The sequence below is a fragment of the Sturnira hondurensis genome, unplaced genomic scaffold (assembly GCF_014824575.4).
Source record: "Sturnira hondurensis isolate 20B ecotype Veracruz unplaced genomic scaffold, ASM1482457v3 Scaffold0021214, whole genome shotgun sequence".
NCBI lineage: Eukaryota > Metazoa > Chordata > Mammalia > Chiroptera > Phyllostomidae > Sturnira > Sturnira hondurensis.
Window position 1 is genome coordinate 7,147,988 of NW_028093845.1, and position 14,486 is coordinate 7,162,473.

Sequence of the window (14,486 nt, forward strand, 5' to 3'; positions counted from 1 at the left end):
ATCAGCAGCAGCACAACTCTCTCCAAACCCCCAGTAGAAGGGGAGCGGCATGGCTATCAATGCAACCCAGTGGTCAGAGGCTGTTGCCAGGCCAGAGAACCGAACTCCCAATATAGCCCTGAAATTTCTTTATAAAGAGCTGAATGGATGGAACACCAGGAAGTTAAAGCTGGTGATTCTGCACAGGGGTTTCCCAGTGAGGCTGCAATATGAACAACTGTACAAAAAAGGGCTCTTTGAGAGCTGATTCATGTTTTCCAAAAGATGAACCATCAGCTCTTTATGAACAGTCAAGAAAACTATGCCCCACACTGATATCCTGAGTGATGAGTGTCAGGTCATGCCAAGGTTATCGCAGAGGACAATCCTTCAGGTGTGTCTTCGTCTACATAAACGCGTCAAAGGACCCAAGCGGCTGGGTTCCAAAGTGTTGTAGTCGGGCAGTGATGCTTTTGTCACAGGTAAATGAGTCAAGAGAAGAATAGTAATACAATTTAGATAGGATCAGAATTGTAACATTGGAGCTGGACGTCTATAGCACGACTTCCCTTTCATAACAATTTGTGAAATGTGACTGATGTTTATGAAACCTGGAATAAATACTGTAGTTCTGGCCTAATAATTATATTCCAATACATTTGCGTATTTTAAAAGATTTGTTTACAGATAACTGTATATCTCATCAGGATTCGCTTCAAATTAATCTGGGATGGGAGTAGGGCTGTGGCGGCGGGTGTCAGTGGAACAGGATTGGCAATGAGTTCATAACAGGTGAAGCTAAACAATGAGTGAAGGAGGGTTTGCTACAGCACTCACTCGTTTGTTGCCTGTGTTTGAACGTTCCATAATAAGAGTGAAGAGATAAGCTAACAATAAAAATAACCTTTACCCTGCGGCGCGCACAGCACTGTGCCACGTGTAGTGAGTACAGTGAGCATGGCCAGGTTCCTGCTCCAGGAGCTTCAAGTGCTAGCAGGGAAAATTTGCACAGAAACATTCCAAAGACTAGCAAATTAAAGGAATTTGTTAAATACCTGTAATTAGTAGTAAGTGGAATAATTTGCATGTATTTTGTAAACTTTAAAGCACTCCTCAAAAGTTATTTCTACTTAAGCTCCCAAACGTAAAACAAGTCTTGCTATGTGCTAAATTTTGTGCCTATTTCTCAGGCGCGAGTGAGACTAAACTCATACAATGTAGTAAGTGACGCAACAGGTGAGTACAGATATGTAACTAGAACTACGGTGCAGAAAATGTTGTAAAGAAGTAAATAAGAAACAGAATCATACCCTGAACTTTAAACTATTTCCAATCTAGTTTCTTCTTTTTTGTAAGCAATAAAAGGTTGCTATTCCTTTCAGGTCCAATAAGGACACGTTCCTGGGATGCTCCATTGGTTAAGAGCAGAGACTCTGAATCCAGACCGTAGGTCCATCACCTAGAATCTGTGCCAACTTTGACAAGTGACTTGACCCCTCTGAGCCCCAGTCTCCTTATCTACAAATCTCATAGCATGGCTGTGAGGATGCAGCGAGCTGGCAGTGAAGAGCTCTGGGCACAGTGCCTGGCACGCGAGCATTAGCTATTCTTAATACCTGTGCTGCCTTGAACAGCAAAGCTTTCCGCAGGGAAAGAACATCCTCTGCAGGACACTAATGAGGGATTTAAAAAGTTAAAAGTCTTAGAGAATGGACCGCTGTAAGGCTAGTGAATCAGCACTTTTCCTTATTTACTCCCTGTCCACTCAGAAATACGAATTCACATGCTCAGAGGAAGAGATCCAAGATGAATTGGAATGACCAGGAAAACAACAAACATTCTTGATATAGAGGCAATTTCCTCGTTCAAGTTCTACTTTATAACAACCAGGTTATGTGACTTGGGGGGGTTGGAGGGAAAAGGGAGAAAAAGAAAAGCTAGACCCCAAAGACTCAGAGGTAGTGAGTGTTCAGGTTTTTCTGGTACAACTGCCTGCTCTTCTCAAAGTGCTGACCAGGCATGGCCCAGGCCAGGGGACACCCAACCATGTCGTCCGGACATATGACCAGCTTGTTGTAAAGACCTGCACAGGTTACTCAACCTTTGTTACTCTGAGAAGAGGCTTACTCCAAGGGGGACGTGACCTTTCCTGAGGACACATGTCCAAGCTTAGTAAATGAAAGAGCTGTAGTGTGTCCTGATCTGCCTTCGAGAGGTGGTTGAAAGACTTGGCAAATATTTGATTTGATTATTGGAGCAGTGGGGAGTGGTATCACCCGCTGAAGTGTACTCCCATCTTGAAATATCTCTTACTTAGAAATGTGAAGAGACAATGTGACACCATCCTACAATTGAACGTGGCTATTTAAAATATAATACAAATTGATACTGGAAAGCCCTAAGAAAACTTTAAGGAAAAAAAAAAGGGAAAATAAAATTTCAGAAACACCTGGATTTTTCTGCTTCCTGTTTTGAGGCATCATTTATTTGGTATTTAAGAGAAAAAAATATTGATGATATTAATATTAGTATCCATTTATAGATAAAAGCAGTAAGTATAAAAATGTATCTACAGCCCTGGCTGGTGTGGCTCAGTGGATTGAGTGCTGGCTTGAGAACTGAAAGGTCGCTCGTTCGATTCCTGTCAGGGCGCATGCCTGGGCTGTGGACTGGGTCCCCAGCTGGGGGTGTGTGAGAGGCAACTGATTGAAGTTTCTCTCCCTCTCTGTCTCCCTCCCTTTCCCTCTCTCTAAAAATAAAATCTTTGAAAAATGTATTTATAAATTAAAAATATTCTCGAATTCTCCAGGATTTCTTCTCTATTTATGATCACAATAGCCTTAAGAAGAATTTCCCAGCTTCTGAATTCCTGGAATGCATTGGAAGGCCACAGAAGATCAGACATGCCAGTTCCCTCACCAAGGACGCAGGGAATACTGAGGTCACAGACTCTGGGCCTCAGATTGTGGCCCTGAAGCTTTGAGAGCCCCCTCAGCAATCACCGAATCCAGTTTGAAACGTGGAGAGGCTTCTTCCTGGTAAAGTGGTAAGTGCTCCTTTGAAACCTTTACCGCATGTAAAAACAATAACTTGAGATAAGCTTCAGAACATAATTGTACAAACGTGAAGCAGCAGCAATGGGAGTCTCCGGAAGCACACGGTAGGCACCCGATAAAGTCCATTTTTTAGGAAGGCTTCTTCCTATTTAGTTATCAAGAGCCCCACCTGCTGGTCAAAGGGAAATCATTTGTAGCCCTGTAGAAAAATCGTGCCTCCGAAAGTTAGAAACGATAAAGGGAATAACAAAGGTGAAAGATTACATACATATCATCTGATTCACACACTTTACAAACAAAGTTTATTATAATATTGTATGTAGGTAACTAGAAGAAATAAAGAAAGTAAAACAATTTATTAAAATTGTAGGTCACATACAGTAAGTGTGAAAAAATGGACTCGGAGACAAACAAATATGAAATTTTATAAGATAAAAATAATCCATATATTGAACACACTTTCTGATTTAAAAGTGCTGTCTGCTCTTCTCAGGGAAAAGGGGAAATTGGGAGTTTGGGTTTGAAGTCAAACCAATGTTCAAATTGAGATTGCACCCCTGCCGGCTGTTTCTTCGTTGAGATGGTCCCCTCTCTGGCTTAAGATCCTTCATCCTCAAATTGTGAGTCATAACACTCTACTGTGGGGGTGAGCAATTGTGCATCAAAGCCGTATCAGCGGTACATGGTAGGAACCCCAAAGATGGAGGAGGAGGGAGGGTAATTGTGGTTGTTGCTATTATTTGTGCTGTGGACTAATAAGAGCTTTCCTACGTGCCTAACAGTGGGTTTACCAGGGCAACTGAGCTAATGCATGTGCAAGTTCTTCGTAAATTGGAAACATGCAACACAACTAAAAGTTACAATTATGAGTTAACCACAGAGAGATAATATACTAATGATTACACTTGCAATCATCAATTTAACAACAAAATCTTTTTGAAAGAATTAATGAGGAACATTTCTTGGATAAATCTTTAAACATGCCAGCTTTAATTTGCTACCTGGAAGGACTGCCCTGGGCTCTCTATTTCCCTAAACTCAGCTCAAAAACTGAGCCATTCCTTCTCTCACTCACGTCTCTCTTCCCACCTGTCATTATAGGTGAACAGAAGCCAGTCCACACATCCTGCCTGGAAATCTCCCGAGTCGAATCTGTGCATTCTTAGGCGCCCTTTCTATTTTACAAGTAACTGCAGGCAGCAGTGGTAGCAAACGTGTGACCTTTGCTCACAAGGGTCCCTTTTTTCAGCCTCCAAGGCCATTTTCCTCACTGTCTTCTTGCTCTCCCCAACACTTCCCTGAGCCCCTGTTGACTGTGGTCATCTCCAGGCCCTTCTGGCTCGCATTCTTCAACTCCTCCAGCCCCCGTTTCCATCCAGTCCCAAAGCCAATGCCACATTTCTATCCCAGTCCCCTGTTGCTACATAAAAAATCGCCCTAACACTTAGTGCCTAAGAAACAACAGTTTATTCATATTTCCCAAGCCTTTCTAAGCCGACTGGGCTCTTCGGGCAATCCTTCTTCGGGTTTCTTGTGCCGATGAAGTCAGGTGGCAGCTAGGGCCGGATGTCCCCAAGGCCTCGCTCACAGGACAGGGAGTGGTTGGCGGCCAGCTCAGAGCTCAGCTGGTGTTGGCAGGAGCAGCCACTCGTGGTTTCTCTGTGTGGCCTGGGCTTCTCACAGTCTTGCAGCTGGGGTCCAAGAGCTGGCATACTAAGAGGAGGAGACAAAAGCTGCCAGGCCAGTGAAAAACTACATCCAGCACTGGTACAGGGTCGCTTCTGCCTCTGCTCTCTGTCAAAGCAGGCGCAGGGTCAGCCAAATTGAGAGAGCAAGGGAAACCGGCTCCGCCTCTCAGTGGGGGGTGGCGAGGGCACCCTAAATAAAACGAGTGAGGCAGGAGACACTGGGGCAGCCACCTTTGGAAACTGTAATCTGCCACTTAAGGATTAAAAACCAATCTATCAACCCAAAAAGGGGAAGAGAAGAGGGAAAGAAGCATTAAAAATGAGACAAGTAGGGCCCTGGCTGGTGTAGCTCAGTGGAGTGAGCGAGGGCCTGGGAACCACAGGATCGCGGTTCGATTCCCAGCCAGGGCACATGCCTGGGTTGCAAGCCTGTTCCCGATTCCCCGCAGGGGATGCACGAGAGGCAACCATGCGTTGGTATTTCTCTCCCTCTCTCCTTCCCTTCCCCTCTAAAAATAAATAAAATATCTTTTAAAAATGAGACAAGTAGAGAATATTCAGAAAAGTCCAACTATGCGATAATCACAATTCCTGAAAATGGGCTAAACTCATTCAAAGACAAAAATTGCCAGAGTCAAACACAAATAAATAAAGCTTCATGATATATATGAGAAGACACTCCTAAAATCTAAGAACAGAGAAAGGCTGAAAAAAAAACGATAGAAAAATATAAATGGCAAATTCCAACTCGCAGAGGACTGAGCTAGCCACACAGGCCTGACACTTCATAGACTCTGAGATGCAAATCACCACCAAACACGAAGGGGTCAGTACATACTGATGGAAACTTCAGTTCCCCAGAAATGACAATCAGAGTTTCTAGAGCTAAAAAAATATATTTTATAGCATAAAAAGGTAGTTTATTTGTAACAGGCAAAATTATTTCTGATTAATAAATGATTATTTAAGAAATTTCACATGATTCTTTCTCCTGCCTTAGTTCCTTCTGAGATTGAGTCTTAACCTTCAAGATAGTCCCTTTAATCCGCAGTTGTTGTGTCCATCAGTCTACAATTCTCCTAGTTGGGCTTCTTTGATCTCCACTTGACTATGGACATACTTCAAAAATTCTCCACACCTTTAGAGTAAGAGTAGATGGATCTGCCTTGTTCTGAATTCCAGTCATATTCACTATTAAACTATCACACCCTGGAATAGTACAGTTCATTGAGATATACCAATATCTAAGATAAAAAAATTGACTGCTAGGTCTTTCATCGTTTTATCAGCTCTGTCTTGTAGTTCTTCCCCACAGATCTAACGCATATTTACTCTTTGAGGCATTGCCAACCATGTAGGTCTATGAAAAAAGCCCCATCAGGATAGACCTCAACTGAAAATATTTTTTAAAAATTACGATCATATAGCCCTGGCTGGTGTGGTTCAGTGGATTGAGTGCCAGCCTTCAAACCAATGGTCACCAGTTCGATTCCTAGCCCAGGCACATGTCTGTGTTGCACATCAGGTCCCCAGTAGGGGGTGTACAAGAGGCACACATTGATGTTTCTCTCCCTCTCTTCCTCCCTCCTTTCCCTACTCTCTAAAGATAAAGAAAATGTTTTTTAAAAATTATGATCATAGTGATCATACCACACACAATTTTAAATTAACAATGTGTTAAGCAGTAACTTGAAAGCAAGGAAGACTAAATGATACATTATTTGAAGTGCTCAACACAACGTTCAGAGCAAGGGCTCCAATTAGAGGGAAGGGAAGGGAATGGATAAGAATACATAGATAGACTCAGCGGTATTGGTAACATTTTAATTGTTAGGTTGGATTATGGGTTCACAGGACTTGATCGATTTTATCATACTTCCCAATTTACATGTTTGTTTCATATACCCCTTTGACTACATTACACATTACATAATAAAATATTAATATGAACATGACATGAATCAAAATGTATAGGGGAAACAAAGGAATATAATATTTTAAAACTACAATTTCATTATATTAATAATCTGAGTGTTTTTCCATAGTCTAGTTCTTTTTGAAAAAAATTTCTGTCATTTTTTTCAACCTGAAGGGTTTTTTTAAAAGTGTCTATGCGACTTCCCCAGCCACACTATGCAGGCCAGGAAACCTCACCCGGGTGCGCAAACCCCAATAAAGTTCTATACTGAAAAAAAAACAAACTGTCTGTGGATGATGTACTTCAGAAGGTTTATGTATTCCCTGAAATAACAGCAAAGTGTGTGTGTGTGTGTGTGTGTGTGTGTGTGTGTGTGTTGGAGGGGGAGAGATTAGGGAAAGAGTCCATTCTTTTGGCAAGAGTGTCTAGTGTTGGGAACTGCTCTGCCTGGTATCAGGAATTGTAACTGTCTCCCATGGCTAAGACTGAGTGAGTGACCTCTGGAATGCAAGCTACAAGGAGACAAAGCTTGTCTCTGCTTCCCCCCCCCCCACCGCCCCCAATGCATGGTTGGATAGTCAATGATGAGTAAGACCCCTCAGGGGGGGCGGGGCAATTTAAACCAGACACAATCACTTGGGAGGCCATCATGGAAGGACTCAGGGTGGTGGAAGGAGGGGGCCAGCAACAAAGAGTGAGTGATGGACCCTCAACCCCTGGCTATTCTGACATAGCCCAAGTCCCCATTTTTGTCTGGGAGAAGCGCTTCCTGGCTCTAATGTATTTAAGCCTGAAAACCTATGATGGGGAAGGCGGTGCAGCCCTGTGCTGGAAAGAGGGGGTTCCCCAGGTGATCAGGCCTAAGGAAGAATATGTAAAATCCCGTGAAACCTGCTTTGTTTAGAATGCTCTCATTTAAATGATAAGGGTCCAAGCAAGAAGTTTGTTCCTCAAAGTTTTATGGCTCTTTAGCTATCTGACCCTGACTGAGAATAAGCTCTCATAGTTCTTTGAATGCTATCTATTGTTTGATCCGTACCTGTATTCTTGTGCAAATGAACCCAATAAAAGCCCATTGAGGAAGGGGCTCTTGGCCTTTCTCCTCTGAGAGATTGGCCACCTCTCCTCCCCAAGCAGATTATGTCTTGGTAGTTTCACTTTCATTCGTGGCAGATGGGGGGACTTGCAGGCAAAGTTGCTCCCATAGTCTAGAAATAAGCCATGCTTAGTAGTTAAGGGGATGGGCTTGGGCACCAGAAAAACTTGAGTTTGAATCTTGAATTAAAGATTTCTTCGTGTGCGATCTTGGGCAAGTTGCTTACTTCTCTGAGATTCAGTTCCCACCTCCCAGTGTTATGCACAGATGATATATATAAAGAGTTTGGCTTTGTTCCTGATACAGAACAAATACGCTTTGATTGTTATTATTTTTATTGTAATTTTAATCAAATCCTCAATTGATCCGTGACCCCAAAGATTAGGCAACACTCCTCGATTCTGTGGAATTGGCTCCAATTTCTTCATTATAAATGAGCAAACACACACGAGCTCACTTCGTCCACTGTAGAAAGTATTAGATCCTGGGGGTAAGGGAAGAGCGCGCACTTTCAAAAGAAAAACTGGCTTACAAGACCTTTTTATTGAAATACAAGATTTGTAGATGGCACACATCATCAGTGTACAGCTCAGATCAAAAAACAACATTAGCAGCAACCCTCATGCCCCTGCTAGTCCCCACCCCGCCTCTCAAGGTACCCACGGTCCTGACCTCTAATGGCATGGGAAAGGCTATCTTTTAGACAATAAATTAAAATATAAGATGAAAAGTATACAATATGCTAGCAGAAAGCATTGGGGGAGCGGTGCTCAGATCAGTGCTAGCTGATTGCTGTGAAATGGACACCCTACTACCGACAAGACTGCACTGTTGTGAGGATCAGGAGAAAATACGTACTCCATACCCAGCATGGCACCTTCCCGTGTGGGCTCAGCCTGCTACTTCTTATGACACTAGGAAACCTGAATGAGGGACGGGATCCTTGTTAGGATTAAATGAAATGACAGATGTGCAGGCACTTTTAAAAGGCGAAATAGGTCCTTACACAAATATTAAGTGTCATGTGAAAAGACACAGTACGTTTGCTATGTGGGCTTATAATTGTCATATCAGTTACTACAATAGTTTGGCCGTTTGGGGATCTGAATTACAGCTGTTCCAACCTGTTCACCTGGTCCAACCTTGAGGGCGCTGTGGTTCGACTGGTGCTCACACTCTGCTGTCAAGAGAAAACCCTCTTTCCGTGGTGGAGCAACTGCCAACACAAGCACGGATGGCCTGTGTGAAGGCTCATCCTCGACAGGAGCACCCGAAGAGATGGACTTTAGAAGAGGCGATGCCATCCATTAAGCAAAGGCAGCTCCTTGGCCTTTGTCCAGGAACGGTGTCATGCTGCAAGCTGCAGAGAAACTGTTTCCACCTTGCAATGGACACAACATACATCATAAAACACTTTTTCAAGTGGACATAAAAATAAAAGCAGACATTTTATGCTTCAGCTACATTACACACGTATGTGTGCGCATTTCCACCACTCCCATCCCCAGAGGAAAACGTGTAATCATGCATTAAATACCGCTACAGAGTGTGAAGAGAGAGATAACTGAAGATATGTTCAGAGCTAATACTTCTGGAGCACTTAATAAGCTCCAGAGGCTGTGCACTCTCTCGTTTAATTCTCAGAGCATCTCTATGTCATAGGCACTGTTAGCTTCATTATATTAAGAGAAAAATGATGTTTGCAGAATCCAAATACCTTGCCTATGGGTGACACAGCTAGTAATTGGCAGGGCTGGAATATGAGCCCAAATCTGGTTGATTCCAAGCGTGAGCTCCTAGTAACTGGTGGTATTGTCCATATAGATATGCAGTGACCACTGCTGAAACCCTGATATTAGCATCATTTATGAGAAGTATGTAACCACCAAATGGCTATAACGATCTCAGTATAAGCACCCCAGAAGCAGTACATGATCTTTCGGGAAACATTTTTGAAAGGCTATGAACAACCAGGGTTATAAAGACAACCTGGGTTATAAATTGTCTTTTATAAATAAGTATATACTTCTTACTACTGTCTTTAAAGAGTGGTCTTCTATACCAAATAATAGCAGCACGTGGTGGAAACAATTGGTGTGCTATGCAGAAGACCTGGGTTCTACTTTCAGCTCTTTGTCTGGCAAACAAATCTCAATTTACTTACTAGCAAAATGGGAAAATAACCTTTATTCCAGCTTTACACTTTAGAAACATATTACTTACTGAGGACCTCATACTTTTCCATGTGAAACATTGACATTCATAGTCCATTTTTTTTTACTGTAAAAATGTTTATTGGCTAAAAAGAATACTGTCTTCGAAAAGCAATTTCCTTTCAGTATTTTCAAATAATTTGCATACTTCACTTTATTCACCCACAGAGCAGAAACACTGAAATGAGAAAGCAGAAGACTACACGGCTGTGTATACATTTAACATCACAGCATAACCGGTGCAACCAGTCTGCCATTCTGGTGGCTCTGAGAAGGCAGGGGAGTTATTCACTCGGGTTTTCACTTCAAGCATCCCTCCAAGTACTCAGGAAATTTGGGGTAAGTGCCTATGGCTTCTTCTTTTAAAAAAATTTTATTTATGAAATTTTAGAGAGAAGAGACAAAAGAGTGAAAAGGAGAGAAACAGCACTCAGTTGCCTCTTGCACGCACCAGGACCAGGCACTGAACTCATTCCCCAGGTGTGTGCCCTGAGCAGGAATTGAATCAGCAAGCTTTTGCTTTGTAGGACAATGCCCAACCAACCCAACCACACCAGTCAGGGCCTTATGGCTTCTTGGCTATCTAATTCCTCAGGCACAGGAGGAATTCAAGGAGAGAGCTTAAAATGTTTCAAATAATTTTCAACACTCCTCTGTGACTCTCCCAAAATGCCCGGAGGTAGGAAAATAATCTATCCCTATTTCTCTTTTTATATGTAAAGTCTTCATTTATATTTGTGAACCAGTTGAGATCCACTACTCAACCATCCACAGATCCCACCAGACGCACAGTGGGTTGAATACCCACTACCCTGGGCTAACATCTAGTTGGCAGTGCCCTCAGGGGAGACCATGGAGATGGAATGCCCCTTTCATAGGGTCTCCCAGAGGGAGCATTTGTTATTGCCATGCTGGTCCTGCTATCTGGCTAGCCTCCACAGGCTCCTACTCTCTCTCACTCAAAACAAAAAGCTTTACATTCTTTTCTTGCTTTTCGTTCATCAAAAATTTCCATGCTTGCCAACTGGCTGGAACTCAAGCTTCAGTGTTTATTTTTGCACAGCCCAAACCCCTGCAAACCCCAGCTTCCTTCTGTACCCCCCACTGTGGCCCAGGAAACACAAAACCTTAAAATCCAAGGCTTACCCTCAGTAAGTGGAGGAACACTTATATAAGATACCTATCGGGCTACCAGACTTTTTTTCTCTATTTTTTTTTTTTTTTTTTTTGTAGATAGCTGAGAATGCATCTAGTCAAGTGGGTGTCGAATCTGCAGCAGCCTGCTGGAAAGCTCCAGCTAGTCCAGCGCTGTTGCCACCGCACCACGCAGCATTGGACAATCCCATCTGGGAATAGCTAGAGCCTGTGGGAAATGCTCTGAACATTTGTTTCCCGTGATGGCAAAGCGCTGACATTGAAAACAGCTGAAAGATGTCTGGAGACAAGCCTGGTCAATAAACTGGACCCCAGATAAGGGGTGGCAGTAACCAATGAACCTGTGCTAGAAAGCTCTCTGCTGGCTGAGGGCCATCACCAGAGGAGCATTTCAGGCATGCCTGGAGCAATGGCAGCCTCGTCACCAATAATTCTTCTCTGAAGGACAACCTCAGTGAGTGCCAGGCTTAGTGATTTATAGAGTCATACTGCATACATTTGCTAAGGATTAGAATGCTTTCTTGAATGGAAAATATTTTATACCAAATATTTCTATTTGGTAAGCAAAGGGCTTCAAGAAAAATTTTACACACAAGCAGTTCCCATCAGTTTCTCACCCGAGTGTGTAAGGGTTACCTGACAAACACACAAAGGCAGGAGGTACTCACTTCCCTTCTCACGGAACAGGAATAGAGGCTAAAATTTCGGGTGCTCTGCCAAACCTCTTCTTCTGGTCTTGTTTCTAAATTTCCATAATAAATTCAAGGAGCAGGCCATTCAGCTGTCAGAAGATGGACCCCAAAGCTATTTCCTTATTGGGAAGCCGAAGAGTTCCAACAGAATTCTATGTCCAAGTCAGAAGATCAGTTGAAGAGCTGGAAGACTAAAATAACTGGTTCTCTGAGCTGCAGGGAGATTGGGATGATGGCACAGCCTCCTTGACCCAGGAAGCTCTGGAAAGTAGCTAACATGGTGAGTCAAAAGGCACTTGGAGTCCAGCTGAATAAATAGAGGGCAGACTTTCTCCTTTAAAAGCAGAACTGTGCTCAGGACTGGCAAGGTTAAGGTCTTTAACCTTGGGCCAGCTCTTTGTGGGTCAGAAGCACTCTGGTCCCTTAACAATCAGGTCCTTCTAACTTACCCACTTCACTCACCGGACCTTCCCCGCCCGGCCAGGACTCCACTGCAAGCTGTGGCTAGCTGCACTTTAACAATGTGCTTTAAGAGTGCCCTCAGGTGTCCTCTAAGAGAAAAGCTGCTGGTAGGGACCAGCTAGACTGATCTTGAGACCCTGATGTGGAGAAACCCCTGGGACAGGAGGACTTTGGTTTTGAAAAGTCTCAGTGCTGAAGGGCTCATGTAACCCCCAAGCTGCAAGTCGCTGAGGTTAGGCATATGTGCTGGAAAACTGATGTGGCTTGGAACAGAATAGATGCCTTGTGGATTTCTAAGACCGTAGCTTAATCCTGCAGTAGGAAAAGAGTTCACTTAGGTGAAAGCACTGATATTCCTGGGATCTTTATTGTAAGGATTTGTTGGAAGATTACATACTCTCGGGAGACAGGAAAGGATTTCTGGGTCAGGGGAAAAGCAGATGAGATGTTCATTTCACTTCATCTGGGCCATTGTCCCATTTTTTTTTAAATTTTTGCAACTATGGTTCCAAACAGACGATGATTGCTGCTGAATTTCTCTGTAACAGTCCAAGACCGTTAAAGCACACTTGGAGAGGCGGTTTCAAGCATGTTTTGATAATCCCCCTTTAGGGATGAGGTTGAAAGCTAGAATTCTATAGTCCTAACCAAGGCAGGGCTTTACTGCAAGAGATCTTTGAGATTTAGTTCTGGCATCTTCCTAAGTCTCCTTACCCAGACAGTGCAAAGCAGCAGGGCCTGACTGAAACCTGAAAAAGCCGTGGAAGGAGAGGGAGACATGCTTGCAATTCAGCCTCCGAGATGAACACCTCTCCTCGTGTTGGTATCAGATTGCTGAAAGAGCTTGTCAGAAAGGTATACCACCAGGACCCCACACCTCCAAAGTCCTGAGCCGCTGGAGGTGCGCAGTCACTTTGTGAGGCAGGGTAGGACTGGTGGCCTCGGAGACAAAAAGATGAAGGAAAGAACAAAGAAACACATGCGGGAAAAAAGATCTAGAAAAAATGAATGAAAGTGTGCAGACGCACTAAAAAGAAACCACAACATAACAAACACAGCCCATGCAGCTGGGTGGAGCAGCAGTGGCCAGGTGTCCCAGGGCAAATGAACTCAGCGAGAAAGCAGCATGTTGGCCTAAGGCTTCTAATTTTTGGCTCTCCTGGGAGTCTCTGCTCTTAAGACACTGAGCTAGCCAAACAAAATTCTCAAAAATTCCAAATCAGGCCAGTCAATTGGGCCAATATACAAGACAGACTGGCTACAAGGGAGATGGTCAGGCACAGTCCCTGCAACAAACTCTTCCAGCAGCTCTGGGAGGTGTCTGCGTATGTGTCTCAAGATCAGCCCAGACTGGTCCTGGCATCCCCAATCCAAGGGTGAACTCCCTGGGCAGTGATTCCAGATGGGAGGGAATGTTTTCAGCCTGGTCGGTGTCAGCTCTGGCTCTTTGTGATCTCCTCCTCAATGCGAGACTTGATGGCCTCTTGCCTGGGTGGATCCAGAGGTGTGTGTGGACACCTCACTCACCCTTCCTGGGTCATCGTCCTGATACGCGATAACTGATGTGACCTCTCTGCTTTCCGCCTCATATTCTAAGCAGAAGAGGTGATGGCCAGAAGGCTCTGGCTCCGAGCCTCCACTACTGCTTTTACCGGACTCTTCAGTCTGGGTTGCTTGGGTGAGTAGAGCAATCCAGTGTCGTGGCAGGTACACTTGCATGTTGGCTTGTGGGGCCTCATCGCAATGGCGTGTGCAGCCTCTTCTTCTTGGTTGCCTGCTTCACCTTCTTGTCGGAGTTGTCCTGGGCGAGCTGATTCCGCCGGATGTGGTACACGAAGCCGAAGCCGTGGCTCATGTCCAGCTGCCCATCTGGCTTGCAGCAGAGACCTGGTCCGGGATTCATTGCAGCTTCCATCTGGGGCACTGGGAGCGGAGCAGCCGCCACCCCAAGGGCTGTCCTCCCTCCTAGAGAGCTCTGTGCTGCTCCTCCCAATCTTTCTTCTATAAGCAAGATATATAGAATTTCCTCTCACTTTAATCTTGTAAAGGGGATGTTTCTTTTATAAATCTGTGGCAAACAGATAGATGTGTGGCTCAGATGCCCTTGACCCACTCAGTGTGCAAGGAGTGGAGCTAGCACGTGGCCTTGTTAGCTTGGTCAGGGTTCACAGCCAAGATCATGCTAACCTCCAGGTGGTGAAGGACCCAAAAAGGTAATGGGAAAATG

The 14,486-nt window shown here is 44.1% G+C and overlaps 1 non-coding gene and 1 pseudogene across 1 annotated transcript; both read right to left on the bottom strand.

Moving 5' to 3' along the window:
* Window positions 1-6,012: 6,012 nt before the first annotated feature.
* On the bottom strand, window positions 6,013-6,117 carry LOC118977197 (small nucleolar RNA SNORA18). Its single transcript, XR_005064475.1, has one exon. It is a non-coding gene; the product is annotated as a small nucleolar RNA SNORA18 (small nucleolar RNA).
* A 7,575-nt stretch (window positions 6,118-13,692) lies between these two features.
* On the bottom strand, window positions 13,693-14,174 carry LOC118977181 (UPF0561 protein C2orf68 homolog; annotated as a pseudogene).
* Window positions 14,175-14,486: the final 312 nt, after the last annotated feature.